This window comes from Triticum dicoccoides, chromosome 6A (assembly GCF_002162155.2).
Source record: "Triticum dicoccoides isolate Atlit2015 ecotype Zavitan chromosome 6A, WEW_v2.0, whole genome shotgun sequence".
Lineage (NCBI taxonomy): Eukaryota > Viridiplantae > Streptophyta > Magnoliopsida > Poales > Poaceae > Triticum > Triticum dicoccoides.
This window is the reverse complement of record NC_041390.1, coordinates 378,043,951-378,062,171: the sequence shown is the minus strand read 5'-3', so window position 1 is coordinate 378,062,171 and position 18,221 is coordinate 378,043,951. Positions and strand designations below refer to the sequence as shown.

The 18,221-nt window shown below is 44.0% G+C and overlaps 1 long non-coding RNA gene across 1 annotated transcript; it reads right to left on the bottom strand.

Annotated features, from left to right (window-relative positions):
• Positions 1-16,297: 16,297 nt before the first annotated feature.
• LOC119315276 lies at positions 16,298-17,893 on the bottom strand. Its single transcript, XR_005152662.1, has 3 exons — positions 17,764-17,893; positions 16,562-16,721; positions 16,298-16,457 (listed from the first exon to the last, which is right to left on the bottom strand). It is a non-coding gene; the product is annotated as an uncharacterized LOC119315276 (long non-coding RNA).
• Between the last annotated feature and the right edge of the window lie 328 nt (positions 17,894-18,221).

The following is an 18,221-nucleotide window of genomic DNA, read 5'->3' as shown; positions in this document are numbered from 1 at the left end:
TTTCGAAGAGGTACTTGGGGTCTTCGAACTTGCCGGTCTCGTTCACTTGACGGCGGTGGACGAACTTGACGGTCCCCGTCGTCCTGGTACTTGGCGGTAGTGGTACTTGGCGTAAGTCCACGAAGACGGTCTTGACATGCCACGAGCAACAACGCGGTGTATAGATGTAGCAGTGGTCTTGCCGGTGTTGTGGCCGGAGCAGGGTGGACCTGACAAGGTCCAAGAGGAGTAGGGCTCTTGGTCTCTGGTCGGCCATGGCGCGGTGCAGGCAGGGTGCGGCTCAGGCTGCTGCTGCTCGCGTGCTACAGCGCAGGCGGAGCCAGTAGCGAGGAGGCGAAGGGAGCAGAGGCACGCGCGGAGGGGGTTTGCGGGCGAGCATCAAGGCACGCGGCAGGGAGCCATGCCACACAAGGAAGAGGAAGCAGAGATCCACGACGCTGACAGAGGAGCTCGAGGTCGAGGAGAAGGAGTCGAGGGGCGCAGGAGGATGACCAGGGTGCACGGAGCGGCAACGGTCGCCGGAGCTTGAGGGCGCGGGGCCACGACGTTCACGATGGCGGCGGCAGGCCTGGTCGAGGGAGAGATGGGGGTTCAGGACGAGGGGGACTTAGGGCGCCGGCGGCGGCCTCGGGAAGGAGGAGGGACTTGGCGCGGCGGAGGAGGAAGCAGGACGCCGGATCAGGGAGGCGGGCACGATGGTGTGAGTGGGTGGCGGTGGAGAGCAGGGAAAAGAGACGAGGGAGAGGACGAGGGGATCGGGGAGAGAAGACGAGGTGGGAGGCGGCGCTGGATGAGGACGAGAGGGAGAGATGGGATCGAGAGGGAGAGAAGATGGGCTCTCTCCCTGCGCTAGGGTTAGCTGGGGAGTGGGCCTTGGGAGGCCGGCCCAATGGAGAGGAAAACGGCCAGGGGCCTGCTGGGCTGCTCTCTCTCCTACTCTCTACAAAAACAAAGAAAATAAGAGAAGGGAAAAGAGAGAAGAGAAGGTTAGAGGAAGAATTTGGGCACGGGGATAATTTTCACGGACTCAGAAGAATGTGCACGGTCCGGGAAAATAGAAAAAGGTCAAGTTTGAAATATTAAATTCAAATTCCTTTGAATTTAATTCAAAAGGTTTGAACTAGGATAGGTTTTTCGAAGTGCCCAAAAATGTTGAGAAATTAGGTGGAGCTCCGAAAAATGATGAAAGGACATGTGGCAAAGTTAGAGGTCAAGAGTTGAAATAATAAAAGGCATTGGGATTTTTGCACGTGTGTTAAGGTAATTCCACATAATTGGAATAATTACTATAGCTCTCTAAATGTCGAGAGGATAAGTTGTAAAGAGAATCACCATGTGAATTCCCTTAATTTAAATGGATCAAAGATCCATACCATTTGTTTAGTTGAGTTTTAAAATGGGTTGCATGATGACATGATGCAATGCACATGATGGAAAGATGAAATGCAGCGGACCAAACAAAACACACAACGAAACCCTGCAACTGAAGCTCCGGTCTTGGGGCGTTACATAGGACTCCACTTGTAATAGGTTAATCCTAATCCTACTAGGACTAGTCATGTAACCCGCCCCTTCAACATATATAGGAGGGGCAAGGCTCCCCAAAGAGGGACAAGCAAGAAACAATAATCTCTAGGGCTAGACACAATTAGAGGAGGGCCGGCTTACCGACGACTCTTTCATGAGCATAATGAGATCTAGCCACAAATAGCATGTAGGGCTATTACTGGCTGATGTTTCGCGAGGCCTGAAGTTGTCTAAATCCTTGTCTTGTGTTGCGTCTCTTGATTCCGCTCAACCCCTCTCAAGCTACTACAAAGATGCGTTGACCTCACGACTAAGTCCTCACACTAGGACATCTGCTGTGACAATTCCACGACAGAGGGCAAAGGTCGCCAGAAGGGCGAAGAAGGAGGAGGAGACCGCTACCTTGTTGCAGAGGATGGGCGTCATCATCGAGAAACTTATGGAAGAGAATGCCATGCTTCGCATCGAGCGCAACAGGCTGGTGGAGGAATCCATGGATGCTGCCAAGCAGCGTATTAAGGACATGAAACTGATGAAAGAGATCACCGCCCGCCGCGAGATCTAGTCTCCGCGACCTATAGCGCATAAAGAAAGTAGAGATCAGCGAGCTAGATCGTTGTATGCATCTTCCTTCTTCTTTTGCCCTTGTGTATTTCGGGCGTAGCCGCATGTGGCTTTTTTAATTATCTTCCTAATTATGTAAGAAAATTATTATCCACTCTCGTCGTCCATATACATTCATTAGTCATGCAATAAGTCGCAGTAGATGCTATATAGGTCCGTCGGATCTTACATCAAGATCCGTGCAAAATTTTCTTTCCAGATTTTCTTTTTTCTCTCTTAAATCTCAGTCGAGTGAGACATTGCCATGCCATTAAACAGAGGCTCGGGCGCCATTAATGGAGACCTTGGGAGAGAGGTGGACGACAGATGGAGGTCAAAAGGCTCTCCTCCCGATAAGCACGCGCAGGGGTCTGATCGCACGCCTCCCGTTCGCAAATAGCTACCCTGCACGGCGCCTCCTAGCTAATAAAAAAAGGGGACGCGTGGCAGCACGTAAATGGTAAATAGAACGCCCACAGTTTCAATAATACTTGTGTTTCCGATTGTAATGTGACAACACTTGTTCCAAAATGACTTTGTTGATTGTTAATGTGTGCACCTTCGCAAATCGGACAGCAAAAGTACCACATCATGTTGGTGCCATGTCATGACACCAAGCCAAGTTTCATGATTCTCATGCGTGTTTCGGATTTACGGGAATTAAAAAACCAAGTTTCTCAATGTTTCCAGCCGAGCCATGACGCCCAAATGTTTAAATTTCATTCCCATTTCTGGCACGGGACCTAGAACTTTACTCGAGGACGCACATGTGATTTTTCAACCAGCTTTGGTGCACTGGAGCATGTGCTTGTATTTAAGATTTGAATTATGCACACAAAGGTGACATGTTCCCTCTCAGAACCACGAGCCTTCTTGAGAGAAGCTCCGGTTTGCAAGAAATTATACCAAAACTTGTTCCTATTCTGCAAATTTTTTTACCACAGCATGGTAGTACCATGACATGACACCATGCCAAGTTTCATGATTTTCAGGCGTGTTTTGGATTTACAAGAATTTTAAAACCAATCTTCTCAATGTTCTCGGCCGAACCACGATGCCCAGATGTTTGAATTTCATTCCCATTTCTTTCATGGGACCTAGAAATTCACCCGAGGACACACATGTGATTTTTCAATCAACTTTGGTGCACGAGAGCATGTGCTTGTAGTTCAAATTTGAATTATGCACATTAAATGACTAGAAACTCAATTAATGTATAAAAAAGGCCAAACGAACCTGGAATAATTCCAAAATTTAACAGGGAACTCATATAGTTCTATGTTTCCTTTGTAAAGAAAATCTTGGGGGAGGCAACGTATATTGTTTCGCACACCTATTTAATTCTTGGGTTCTTATTATTTATGCCACTAGTTGTGTATCACTACTCAGGTTTGCCATTAGAAGTTACAACTACTCAAAAAATGCCATCGATCCGTCAGATGCCTGCTAAAAAATGCAATTAGATATCTAAATAATGCCATTGTTAAGTTAGATGTTTGCTCAGAAATGTCATTAGACATTGTTATTTTCACGTCAAACCCATTGACCATGTTACATGACAAAAATAAGCCGATTCTCACAATGATAAGTTAATGGTGTCCAGCACAACACACCCCTCAAATAAAACTAAGCACCCTGGAATTCTTTGACAAAACTAAGCACCCTGAAATTCTTTGACAACTAAACTGCTGGCTATATGATATTGTACGTATATAATGTCAAGAAACGAGTGGTAGTACTATACCAACTAAAAGATGAAATGTACGAAATATAACAAGAAGAAACATAACATAGTTCTGCTGGGGGCTCAGCGCAACACACCCCTCAAATAAAACTAAGCACACCAGAAATTAAACTAAGCAACTAATCTGGTAGACACTGCATTAGAACCACCATGAGCAACGACACTTCCACCTTACTCGGAGTCCTCGTCCACGTCCTCGACTTCGTCCTTGTCCCTCTTCCTCTTGGGCGATACTTCTTTGCTTGAACCGCACACTTGGCTCTTGTTATTCATCCAACCCTTGTAGATATTGAAACAAAGGTAGCCATCCATTGCAGCATAGTGGATGTGGTCTATATCTAGTACAGTCCACTGCCATGCACGATGAAACATGTGCGGAGGTTTCTTCAGTTCACCATACGAAGGATGAACCATGGCTCCTACCAGGGTCAGTATTGAAGGCTGATCAAGGGAGGTCACTAGCCCTTCCTTCTGGAGGTCGAAGGGGTCTCCTACAACGAGGCCTATCCGACCCAAGATTTCCTTGTCGTTCCTAAAGTCTAGAGTAACGAATTTGACTCGGCCACCCTTGAGGAACTTCTTAAATTCCTCGCACTCAATGTCAGCATGGCATATGTGGTAGACCAAGCATAAGTCATGCACACAAACCTGGATCACGGCGGGCTTCTTCTTCTCTGCATCCTTTAGTTTCTTCTCGCTTCCCAGGACTATGGTGTACTCAACATCTAGCCCAGCGACCCACTCATCATTTGAGTTTTTGAACAAGCATTTGAAGTGAGCAAGGCATTCTTTCACCATTGCGGAAGAATGGGTGTAGATGACGTCGAACTCATCGTCGGTGATGGTTCTAACCTTGTACTCGCCGCTGATCATGGAGATCTGGGACGCCATGGATTTGGGAGCAGGGTTAGGATTAGTGGAACTGCCGTAATGTGAAAGGACGGGATGACTACGAGCGGTTTATCAATTGTAAAAATATCGAGTGGGGGGCGCGCGTGCGAATGGCAGGGTAGTGGCTTGCCTGGTGGATAAATGGATTCATGCACAGTACTATGGGGGCCCAATTAGATGTCATGTCTACTCGACGCCCAATTAAATGGCTTTCGATGTCATGTCAAGCGTCAGGAAAATTACAGGTGATGCGAAGCTTTCCATTCTCCCATGATACGGGCTCCCGAGAGCCCATGGATCTGAAATCGAACGGTTGCATGGTGTGATGCTAGACCTATGGGTGAATATCCTATCCTGGAGGGTTATTCTGCAAATTTTCAGCAACTTAGCATGCGAACGTTCGATCTCAGATCCAAGGGTTGCTAGCAGCCCGTATCATGGTCGCGCCTACCACGACTGTCGCCTCACTCGCTCGGTCGCGCCCTTGGAGATTTAACATGGTGCATTAGGCTATCTGATGTTGGCATGTCATACATAGTCATCACTTAGTCACTCATACAACAAGGTGAGCTATAAGGTTGCCTATAAGACTATTTTTTTACTTCTCTCTATCTCTTTCTTCGCAGTATTTATTGCATTTGCCAAGGAGTGATGTCTTCCAATGAAATGGTGCTTAGATGAGGTGCTATGGGCATTAAATGGCTTAGCAACTCAAGTCCCCAATGTATAGGTGCTTAGTTTTTTGTTGCTAAGTTTGCTTCATCTAGGTACACGCGCTTATCACCGTTTCTTCCTGGAGTCACCAAACTAGTCTCTCTCTTCTTAATTAACTTGCCACATCAGACTTTATGCCTATGTGGTAGACTTAGTACGTGTAGGATCAAGAACAATAGTGGGCTATAAGCCCGCTTTACATGGCATTTTTGCATATGTCGGGGAAAGAGGCAAGGAAAAAGTGGAGGAGTGGGCTCTCAAGCAAGCGCCAGCCTCTACATGGTGGAGCATTGGGAGAGGCACCTGTATGGAGGTGGTCAGGAATCGGTAGACTCAAGCCGGTCCTAGCGCCGTAGTTAAAACGATAATGGCAAGTCAAATCACCGGGCCCCACATGTCCAGTAGTAACTCACTGTCAAATCACACAGCCATACATTTGCAGCAGCCTACTCCCTCATCTTATCACATCTCTATCGAACAGACTAGGCGGAACTGCCCGACCTACCGGGCGGGAAAAGCCCCGTCCTTCTCTTTTAAATAGTACAGTATACTAATTTTGTTTCCATGGATTGCACCATGGAGCAAAGCCTCAAGAAAACGGCGGTACACATGTACGGACTATACAACACGCCCGTCGCGTTTGCGTCGCACCCCAGATGGCCGGTCGGTCTGGCACGCCGCTCTCCGAATGGAACGCTTGTCATATTGCGTTTGCACACACATGTGGGACCGCAATTGAGAACCGACCATAGGCACACTCCCCGGCCCCGCAAGTCGGGTGAGTTAGTAGAAGAGAGAGATGAGCTATAGTACTACTAGATAAGTGTTGTAGGAGTACGTATGTTGGTACCTGGATGATCCGTGCAAGACACGAAAGATCAGTTCGTCCATGACTGTGACCAGACTCAGCAGACATGCCTAGATTGGCTATCGTCTACATATTGTGCAGGCTGTGTTGTATAGGGCTGTAGTTCTGGTGATCAATCTAAAAAAAGGTTTCTTCTCATCTCGCAAAATTTGGTGTCATGTGCTTCGGATCACTGCAAGGGTTAAACATCGACAACTGAGTTGGGCTAGTCATTGGGGGCACATGCACGAAGACTACTCAGCTTCCATCTAGGTCAAGCCGGCTATGTTAATTAGGACATCTATCGACAGACCCCTTTTCTCGTACTTTATCTTTAATTTGAGCTTTGATCCTCATCTAGTTTGTCCGTCGGGATTCATCTTGTCTCCTTTGGGCAGTGAGGTTATGATTTCTTGTCATGTGGCATTTTTCGTGTTATATGTTATAATCCGGTGCTTCAGATCAAAATGACGACAGCTGCGCCTCCGGGGCACGTGCATGAAGACTTCTCAATAGTCATTGCCGAGGTTAAGCCGGCTCCATCCGGTAGACAGAAGAAAAGTAGTACTCCACTATATAGGCAGGAGCCTCCGCGCTTGCTTGCTAGTGTTTCTCTGTTCACACTGTCTCGTCCTCTCCACATCTAAACACGATAGCGGTGGCCACGCTCTCTCTCTCTACTCACCGCTGGTCACAGATCCAGCTGGATCCTCTCCGCCGGGGAAGGTGAGAAGGTGCAATGTCCACGCGGTCGTCCTCGGTGATGGCTCTTACCCACTGCCGGCGCGTCCCGATCAGCATGCCTTGCCATTCTCTCCCAGGCATCACTGGCGAGGGAGGGCCTCCCACTGCTTCTTCCTCGCTGCCATAGTGTGGGCAGATCCGGCCTCCCACCGCCCACCTAGCGACATCCCGGCGACCCTCAGGTATAACTTCCTTTGAAACCGGCCTTGCTCTACTTCCCGAGCTCCTAACGTCGCTGCATTTGTATCTTTTACTATTTCTCAGGCCCCCTCATGTAGATAGGATCGATCAGCTGTTCGAAAACCACCTATTTTTTACTGTTAAGAGGTAAAACTAGTTCATGCACTCGAATCTAGTAGTACTTGGTTCATTCAAGGAAGAAAGGGGGTGGGGGTGGGGGAAGATTTGTTACCTGAATCTAGGACTTGGTCGAAAGAGGAAATAATGGGGGCGAAAAGTAGCAGAGACTGGCTATCCAACTGGTCTCTAGGTCTAATAGGGAAATAAAGGGAACGCAGTACAAACTCAATATAAACCCGATCTATTGGTTGAAAACCGAAAGAAAGTGGGAACTGGGGGACATGTCAACAAAGTAAGTCCAACATTAGATTTGCTAGCCTCACATAGTATAAGGTGGCTATATACCGAACAAAAGTGGGACCAAACCAGATATCCTCTTCTGATGTTTGTTGCCCTGAACCGCTCCATTGGTAAAATGTAGCAGTCGCACTGTTAAAATTAAGGACACGTTAAACCAATGTTGTTTTCAATGTAATGCCTCCAGTAATATGAATCAATGGCACTTTTTTCATGTCCAGCTAAATTTCCCATTAAGATAAGTTGCTTCTTTTCGTTAGATATGCAACTGTCCTAGTCCGCGTACTCTCCAGGAGCTTCATGACCAACCTTGATGTTGCTCAATTTTATTGTAACTAATGAAGAAGAAGCTCTGTGGGTTTCGTTTTTGATGGAAATGGAACCGGGGCTGGAGCCCTTTTCTAAAAAGAAGAAGAAGAAGCTGCTAGCTCATGGGACACTACTTCATTTTACGTGAACTGCACCAAAAGGTCCCACGAATTGAATCATCCTTGTTGGTGACTGGTGTCATCCCTTCTACGATGGCGTTGACTGCAGATATGGTTCCCATCACGAGGTATGTTCCTTTTTGGTCTGACCGTTTGCCAAAGATCCTGCATGTTGATCCTGCTCTTATGCTACTGTTTTGGCACTCCATGGTAAAGCAGTAATGTTATTATTTTGCACCTTAATCTAGTCACGCTATCAATTTGAGGCAATGCTTTGGCACCGCTAGTGCAACTGTTTTTTTATATATTGAAAGAGGGGGTTCCCTCTGATTTCATTAAAGAAACCCAACCATAGAGAACCATTCTCCGACAACATCTTAGTGTAAACGGGCAGTTATGCAACTACTACTAGAAGACACTGAGTACTAGCAGGAGACAAGTTCACAACATAAGCTAGGCAGGTAGGGGGACGCAGCACCAGCTCGACCAAGTTTGGATTACAACCCAAATGCTACCACAGAAACATCAGGGGGGAAGATAGGGACTGAAAGAGCCAACTTCAGCATCCCAGTCTAAGCACCCCCGGCCTTCATCCTTGCGACGCACGGTACACCTTGTTTGCCACCTGCTCGACCCTAGTGTCACTAATAAAATGAAGTAACAATACAATTAAAATAGAGCGAGTGTCCTCTCTATCATTTCATTTCCATTGTAGATAAAGAAAGTGCTTCTCTTTGTTAATGTATGTTTCATCAACTAGTCCCATTGTTAATGTTTAAGCGTTTCTGCAAACTGGGGTGCTTAATTTTAGTTAATCTGCACAAAAATAGAGATTTGAATGTCTCAGTGCCCCTCCTTGTACTACCATTGTACACTGATGTTCATCACTGGCAGAAGGTGTATCGGGGAGACTTGGGACGATTTCTAGTATGAGGCGTGGCGTACCATATCAGGCGTCGCAGGGCCCATCTCACCCTTGCAGCATGGCATACTATGATACTATCGCAATATTTTCTTCTATTTATTTTCCGTGTTTCATCAACTAGTGCCACTATAATGTAATCACGCCTTTTCATTATCTGTGCAAACAGGGTTATTCAGCAGCATTTTGGTGGAACTGCACAAATGTATGGATGGAACCAGCATATATGGAGAGTGCGAGGTGTGCCAAGTAAAAATTACCAACACTAACCATGCTCTATGCACGCATTGCCATCCACCACCACTAGTGGGATGTGTGGCGCTCTCTATGGACGGATCTTTCTCGACAGCAAATCCTCTAACCAAATACTAGTAGCTTATATTCGCAGTTTTCTAGGGAGTACTCTTTTCTGAAAGAAGCACCAATATTTTTTTTATTTGTACACAGTTTCACAACTTTGACCCAAAGGTCCAGAGCTATTTAAGGGTGATTCGCGTAGTACTCGGAGACTGATTGTAACCATGATTTACATTAGCTGTCGCACTGATTGTAAGCATGAGCAGGTGGAAGATTAGGTTTATGCAAAGCTTACCTTAAACCCTACCGTCCTCGAAATCTCCCACTCATTGTCAAACCAAGTAAGGATCTCCTTCAACTGGGCTAACTTTGCCTGGTCGCCGCCGGCGATCTGCCTGATTCGCTTCTGCATCCTCTCCATAAATGTCCTTCTGAGTGGTCCGGTGCTAGCTTTGGAAGATGGGAGGAGAGACAGTGGTCTTGCACTAGATAATAGGGAGAGGCGAGATGCTGGTTTTCGAATGGAAATGATGGAGAGGAGAGGAGGTGGTTTTGCAATGGAGAAGAGGGAGAGGCGACACGGTGGTTTTGGAATGGAGATGATGGAGAGGCGAGGAGGTGGTTTTGCAATGGAGAAGAGGGAGAGGAGCGTGCGGCAGCGATTTAGGATTGGACGAGAGGGCCGGTGCGCTATGACTGGATCAAAATCAAAATCAATTTACCCTTCAATTAAGAAAGTGACCCCACATTAACTAGTCTCCCTTTTATTCTGGGTTATAATTGACCATGATTTTCGCAAATAAAATATACATTATACGTTGTAAAAATAATATAATTTGAAAGTACATTCAGATACGAACCAAATGATACAATTTTTGGTGACATGCATTCACATTTTGCTTGTCAAATACAGTACGTGGTCAAACTTTGACCCAAAATACACAAAACAAAAAATACTTCCAAGACCAGCCGCGCTCTTCCGTTCTTCTCCTCTTAAACCACTGCCGCTCCTCTCCTGTTCCAATCTAAATCCAGCACCACTCCTCTCCTCTTCCATTTCAAAACCACCGCCCCTCCTCTCATGTTCCAATCCAAAACCAGGGTTGCTCCTCTCCCGTTCTAAACCAAAACTAGCGCTGCTCCTCTCCTCTTCCATTCAAAAACCACCGCCGGCGAGTGAAGGTGCTGTGGAGAAGTAGATTGATGGAGGAGTATAACCGATACGTGAGGATCGCAGACGGCGATCCTGTGAAGCTAACTAGGATGTTGGAGATACAGTCTTGGTTTGACAACAAGGACCAACTAGCGGCGAAGGTGACATCCATGGCCAAATATCTGCAATAGAGCGAAAAGGAGGCGATACTCCCGGAGGGAATCGCACAGGAGTACATAGAGCTGCTCCTCTGGGCCATGGAGCAAACAGATTCACCGAATCCGATCGTGAGGGAGCGGTGGTGGGAGTATCGATCCAAGATGGAGCATCCACCAGAGATTGAAGGATCGAGCATCTACAGGGTGCCGTTTGTGAGGTGTCGTGCCAGAGCAAGCCGGTGGAGTCTTCGTTGACCAAACCCAACTTTAAGAGGAGAAAAATAGTTGGCCCGACGACGCTTCCCCGCCATCCTCTCCATCACCGTTCACATCGTCTCACCGGGCGGCTGTCTGCCGCTGAGGAATAGGAGGGATTGCCCCCCCAGACCAATAGTCGGGCAGGTTGTGAATTGTCAGGAGGAGCTTAGGGCTGTTAGTATTTGCATGTTGTGAATTTTGTTTTGTATTGTGCATTTTGAGAGCACTTTCAAATACGAATGTCTTTTGTATTTCAGATTTGTAGTATTGAGGATATGAAGTATTTTATGAATTCTATAGATCTATTTTAGCACTTAAAATGTAGTTTCATAGGAGTATAAAAGTGCAGACAATGTGATTCTCAGAGAAGAAACTGCAAGTTTTAGTTTTAGATAAGAAACTCCAAGTTCGGTTTCAGATAAGAAACCGCAACTTTCAGAGGCAGAGCATTTATGTTAACACGGCCTTTTCAAACAGTGTTAACATGATGCTGGAAGTTTTATTCATGGTCAAAACTAGAAGTAACAGCCAGTTAACATCATGCTGATCAACATTCATGCATAGCACATCTTCATATGATGCACAGTCAAAAAGATATGCTATTTTCAAAATGCCCACACAATGTCGAGTGTGCGAATAATAGAGAAAACAAGGGACGGAGTTTTGGCAAGTGTTGGACGTGGTGTGCGTTGATGACAATTGGGACCCACATGTCAATAAAGGCAGATGCAAAAAATTTGGAGATATTTTCTCTGCACAGGTGGAATCAAACCCGGGCGGAAGAGCTGTCGGGTAGTGTCACTCGGCCACTTGGCTAGTTCAGTTGTTTCGTTACTAATAAGGCACTTCCTTAGGTGGTCGGATCTCCTCCTGCACCTTTCTGTGCTCGCCGCGACGCTGCTGTCTGCCATTGTGAACATGCTGAACAAACGAGAGGAATCTCGAGAGGACTATACGTGGAGAGGCGGACAGTCGGGACCCACCAGGTCTATGGCCGTACGCAAGCAAGTGCCTCATCGAAAAAATACTTCCTCCTAATGCTATACTGACGTTGGGGCCCACGGGTTTGTCAACATAGTTACATTTGTTTTAGGTGCTTCAACGTAGTTACTATAGGAGATAAATTCACAACGAAGCCGGGGAGCTGGCAGGTATGATTTATTATCACTAGGGCAGCAAGTATCAACTGGGTTTTGGGCTACCCTGTCTAGGCTTTCTTTTTTAACATGCGCAACCCACGACCTCGGATCCGGCTTATGGACCTCCCATCTGAGGTTTTATTTTTCCTGAAACATCGGCAACCCAATTTATATATATTTTTGAAGAAACCGTAGAGGTCTGTTTTATTTTTCTATATAAGAATAGGAATCTCTGGTCCAACTTATGTTCCCCTTCTAACTATATTATATATATTTAAATTATTTTATATGTTATTATATATTATTTTTATTGTCATCATATATTTAAGAGATACTTACATATGCAAGAAAACAATATCCCACATCTTATTAACTTATAAATATAATTTCTTAACAATAAAATCCTGGATTTTTTTTGGCAACAAAAACCCTGGTGATTGTGTACAAAAGCTTGGTAAGATTTAAGGACCAATGTAATAAGAAATCACTTATTATTTAAGTATATATATATAACAAAATGCTCAGCCCCTGTTTATTTTTTGATAACATTGCTGTGCCCACCCCAACATTATAATTAGAATCAGCCCAGCAAAATCGTGTATTTCGAGAAAGGGCAAATGGCCTGTAATTTTTTAGGAAAAACATGAATGGGACGCATGGACACTACATTATTTGTTCACCCAGCCCAACTAATGGACTATAATTCAAAAAAAGATCAAATTGACTGTAAATTCTACCCCGCAAAAAACTATAAATTCTGAAAAAATGGGTTGAATACGTGCCACATTTTTGGAGGCTGAAATGTGGGCCAATAGGTTGAAGCCAATGCAAGTCATTGTCAACTTAGTCAACAAATGATTCTGACATCGTTAGCCATTGGATTTACATCCAACAACCGGCATCCATCTTCAATCTCTCGTCTTCTTCCTCCAGCACCGTCGGGACCACCTGTTTCCGCCTCTTGCTACTAGCAGCTCTGCTTAGCACGCTTCGCTGTGAAGTGCTACTCCACCGTTGGCCAGGCCATCCCTCCACCCCTCCACACCTCCTGTTCTTCTCCACCAACTGCTGAACCACACCAAACCAGAACCAGTTAACCCTCATACACCTCTCCGTCTTCCCATCTCTGGCTCGTTGCTATCCGGGACCTCGCCATCGTCCACCATCTTGGATGCACTCGGCGCGGAGTGGTCAACATGGTCAACGAACGACACCATCGGAAGTAGACTATGCGTGGAGCGGCTGACAGCTGGGTCCATGGCCGCACGCAAGGAAATGCCTCCATGTTACGCGCAAAATAATGATTCCTCCATGTGACAGTTGGGACCCACCAGAAGGGCCTCTGTATTTCGCGAAAAAAAACGTTCCCACCGCTGACAGGTCAGACCCACCACTATATCTTCGCACGCAAGGAAGTGACTCCTTATTACGCACAAAAAAATGAATACCCCCTGCTAGCTGGGACCCACAATAGTGGGAGGCTGACTTGTGGGCCAACTAAGTTGACGGGGACAGAGGGCTTTGTTAACTTAGTCAATACGAACGATTCTAGCTCCAGTGACTGTACGATGTCCATCCAACGACCATAGTGCTTCTTCAACCTCTTGTCTTCTTGCTCTAGCCGACCAAAGCAGCGCCGGTCGTGCCTCGTGCTCCTGCCTCCCATGGCCAGCTGCGATACCGCGGAGGCCTCACCGCCCCCTACTACTCCCACCGCTGGCCATGCCATCCCTCTACTCACCCACATCCCCTGTTATTTTGCGGCGATAGCAGCCTCCCACCGCAGCGAACTAGTGAACCCTCATACTCCTCTACGTGTGGGCATCCACTGTCGCGTCTTCCCCGGATCCGTGTCGTCCCCTTCATAGGCCTCGCTGTCGTCCACTGCCCTGGTGCTCTCGGCGCGGCGTGGTCAACGTGGTCAAGGAACGGCTTCCATCGGACGTGGACTGTATCTGGAGAGGCTGACAGCTGGGTCCACGGCCGCATCAAGTAACAATTCTTTGTGGGATCAATTCATCTTTATCATTAGGAACAATAGTAATACCTCCCTTCTTAGGGACACAATGGACAGGACTTACCCACTGACTATCAGCAACAGGATAAATTATGCCTGCCTCCAGAAGCTTTAGTATTTCATTTCTTACCACTTCTTTCATCTTAGGATTTAACCGTCGTTGGTGATCAACAACCGGTTTAGCGTCTTTCTCCAATTTTATTTTGTGCTGGCATAGAGTGGGACTAATGCCCTTAAGATCATTAAGAGAATATCCAATAGCGGCACGGTGCTTCTTCAGAGTTTTCAATAATCTCTCTTCTTCCTGCTCTGAAAGGCTAGCACTAATAATAACAGGATATATGTTCTTTTCATGAAGATAAGCGTATTTAAGAGCATCAGGTAATGGTTTAAGCTCGAACACGGGATCACCCTTGGGTGGAGGAGGATCCCCTAGAATTTCAACACATAAGTTGTGTTTCAAAATAGGTCCCTGTTTAAAGAATACTTCATCTATTTCCCTTCTTTCACTCATAAACATATCATTTTCATGGTCTAGCAAATATTGTTCTAATGGATCATTAGGAGGCACGGCAATAGAACCAAGACCAATAATTTCATGTTTAGTAGGCAATTATTTATCATGGGGTTGTCTACGAAATTTAGCAAAATTAAAATTATGAGACATATCCCCTAAACCAACAGTAACAATATCCTTTTTGTAGTCTATCTTAGCACTAACAATATTCAAGAAGGGTCTACCAAATATAATGGGACAAAAGTCATCTTGTGGGCAACCAAGAACAAGAAAATCAGTAGGATATTTAACTTTCCCGCACAAGACTTCAACATCTCTAAGAATCCCGACTGGTGAAATAGTATCTCTATTGGCAAGCTTAATAGTAACATCAATATCTTCTATCTCAGCAGGTTCAATATCATGCATAATTTCTTCGTATAAAGAATGATGTATTATACTCGCACTAGTACCCATGTCACATAAGCCATGATAGCAATGATCTCCTATTTTAACAGAAACAACATGCATGCCTATAACAAGTCTATGTTTATCTTTAGTATCGGGTCTAGCAATTCTACCAGCTTCATCACAAAAGTAAATAACATGCCTATCAATATTATCGACCAAGAGATCTTTAACCATAGCAACACTAGGTTCAACTGTAATTTTCTCAAGGGGTTTAAGTGTTCTAGCATTATTCTTACGAACCACCGTTGAAGCTTTAGCATGATCCTTTATTCTAATAGGGAAAGGTGGTTTCCCAATATAAGCGGTAGGAACAATAGGATCAACATTATAAGTGATAGTCTTTTCTTCAACTTTAATAGGTTCAATTACCTTTACTTCAACTAGTTGAATGCCCGTGCGTTGCAACGGGATGATAAAAAGACATATAAACACACATTAGATAGTTGTTCTAAATCAGAAATATGTGTCCAACTTGATTGCACATGATTTTCATTCCTAAGTGACAACAACTTCGCCACTTGTTTTACCTTGTACCGAAGACGGGGCAAACATTCGATGGCTTAATGTGGTTCAACCCATGAAAACATCACACTACTAATAAATGCTCCCTCTGTCCCATAATATAAGACATTTTGCAAACTAACATAATTTGTGAAAACATCCTATATTGTGGGACGGAGGGAGTAGATTACTATTGAAATCACATGTGATGCTTTACATAGATTTGAAGCTGTATAGAGAATGGGCCCGTGAAAACATCAGAGAAGTAATAAATAGATTATATTGGAAACACATGTGATGCTTTACATAGATTTGAAGTTGTATAGTGAATGGGCCAGTGAAAACATCGCACAAGTAATAAAATAGGTTTTTAGTTGTATGAGAAATCGATAATATAACCAATTTGAAAAAGAGGGTATCATAAATTTGAACCATTTATAGAAGAGCAGCTAGCATTATTATTTATTACAAATATCGGGACACAGAAGCATGAATCTTAATTGTCTCAGTTATATTTTGTGCTTGGAGTCTCAGTATCATAATTGAAGTTCCGAATCAAGTTAATTGAAAAAATAGCTTATGAATAACATTAAGTCCATAACTTCTAGAATTCATTGTCAGTGCTATGGGAATGACTCTAGAAAAGTTCAGTAAATATGGCTTAAACATAATAAATGAAGCGTACAAACATGCCAATGATTTCTTTGATATCAAATAAGGCACAAATAATGTTGCCCTATGTTGCCCTAGAACATAAGTACATTCCATCTAAACGTGTGTGTTGACATACATGATACATGTCAAATGCTCCCTCAGTCCACAAAAGAACTGCTTTGTTTCTTGCTCTGGCTCAGCTCATGCGACCAGTCTTGAACTTTGCTGTACAAGTCAGACCAGAGCCTGAGCACTCATAAAACCAGAGCCTTTTTTAGCTCCTTGGCGTAGTATATCTTCACATTGTCATAAAGTGGCATGTGTAAACATAACATGAAGCATCAGGAGGATATTATGATAGTTCAGAAGAATATAAGTTAAATGAGATGAGCAGGTTTACCTATGTCCAGCACAACTTGGCTTCTGAAAATTTTCTCCCACCAAAACCCCGGAAAGCAAGTCACTGCTAGAGTATGGAATTTGCTTCTTAGAAGCATTAGATGTGTGTTCAGAAGCTCATGCAAAGAAGAGATCAATAAGAACCTGGGGAAAAGAATAGCCTGAGGAAAAGAAGAGCCATCAAATGAATTATACAAGTATCTCACTGGAATTGTTTCTTTTTCTGACCACAGAAAACAACTCACTCTTGAATGTCCTACACGAAATGAAACTATTTACAAAGATAACTTCAAGAAGCTAAGCTGCTAAGATGTACTGTAAGAGAATAAATGACATAACAGGCGTCCCTCATAGCTCAAACACATATGTAATTCAGAGATTTTCTTCTTCCTCTGAGACAGCAGGAAAGCAAGAAATACACTATGTATTCTTCATGGAATAAAAAATGTCGAAAGTGACTAAGCTCGTTTCAGTTAGTGGGCATATGAAGAATATCTTTTGGTAAGAAATATGTGTTTACAAAATCAATTGTAAAAGAAAGTCATTATACAGAAAAATAACATTCCCTTGATAACTCTAGAAATTCAAAAGTTTATCAGGCAATTGAGATCAGCCATACAGAATCAAATGAACTGATGGTTAAGGAAAACACAAAAATGGAAGGCGCAAGAAACAAATCAAATGGTTTCATGAGAAAACCTTGGATATATTGCAACACATGGAAAAAAATTAGGAGATTAAGTTATAGAAACAATTCTAGCCATAGGATAATTGGGTAGATTCAGCGAAAAGGAGAAAAAGAAACCAAGATACTAAACACATCCACTGTGAAGTATTAAAGTCTACAGGAAGAGCCAAGAACATATAAATGGTACTGGATGGTTGCATGAGAATCTGAGCATGTGTATCCCTGGTTTTAGAAAGCAAAAGTGTGCTACTCAATGCTACTCTTGTTCACTGTACATCAATCTAAACTAAACACTTTGACTTGAAAGGACTTGAAACATGTCTACTTCATTGCCGAATTAGTTAGTCTTTAGTTTAGATTAGTGAGCTATCACAGAAATATTGTCTTGTGTCAGCATAAGTTCCATTGCACAGTAATTAAGTGATGTTGGCCATGTGTTCGTATTTCATCTTAAGACTGAAAGTACAGTTGTGTCTCGCTTCAACAGACATGCTGAAGAGGAAGATTGTAGTTACCAGTGCTGCCTTGTAGTACTTATAGATGTCCTCCATGTAGTTGACAACATCTGGTTCATTGTGGCCATCGAGCTTGTTGATATCATCCACGTAGGTATCTTGCCAATAACACGCAGTCAGACTTCAAATTTGTAATAATGGTGTCCTCCCATATCGCTGGTTTACAAGGGGAAAATACAACAGTCTCACTTCCATTTCCTAACAAAAATAGTTGGCCATATAAAATTTCATAAATAGTATCCTTAAAAATAGATAACTAATTTTAATTCCACAGGAAATAATCCTTGTAGAATGCATACAAGCCATAATCCAGCCTATCATTTTATAATAATGTGTTCAGCAACTTTAGTTGTGCTATTACTGACACATGTTTCATATGGTGAATAAGAAACTTAATGAGACACCTGTTGTTTGAGGATGAAAGTGTTATTTCACTCCATGGAACAATTGCTTCAATT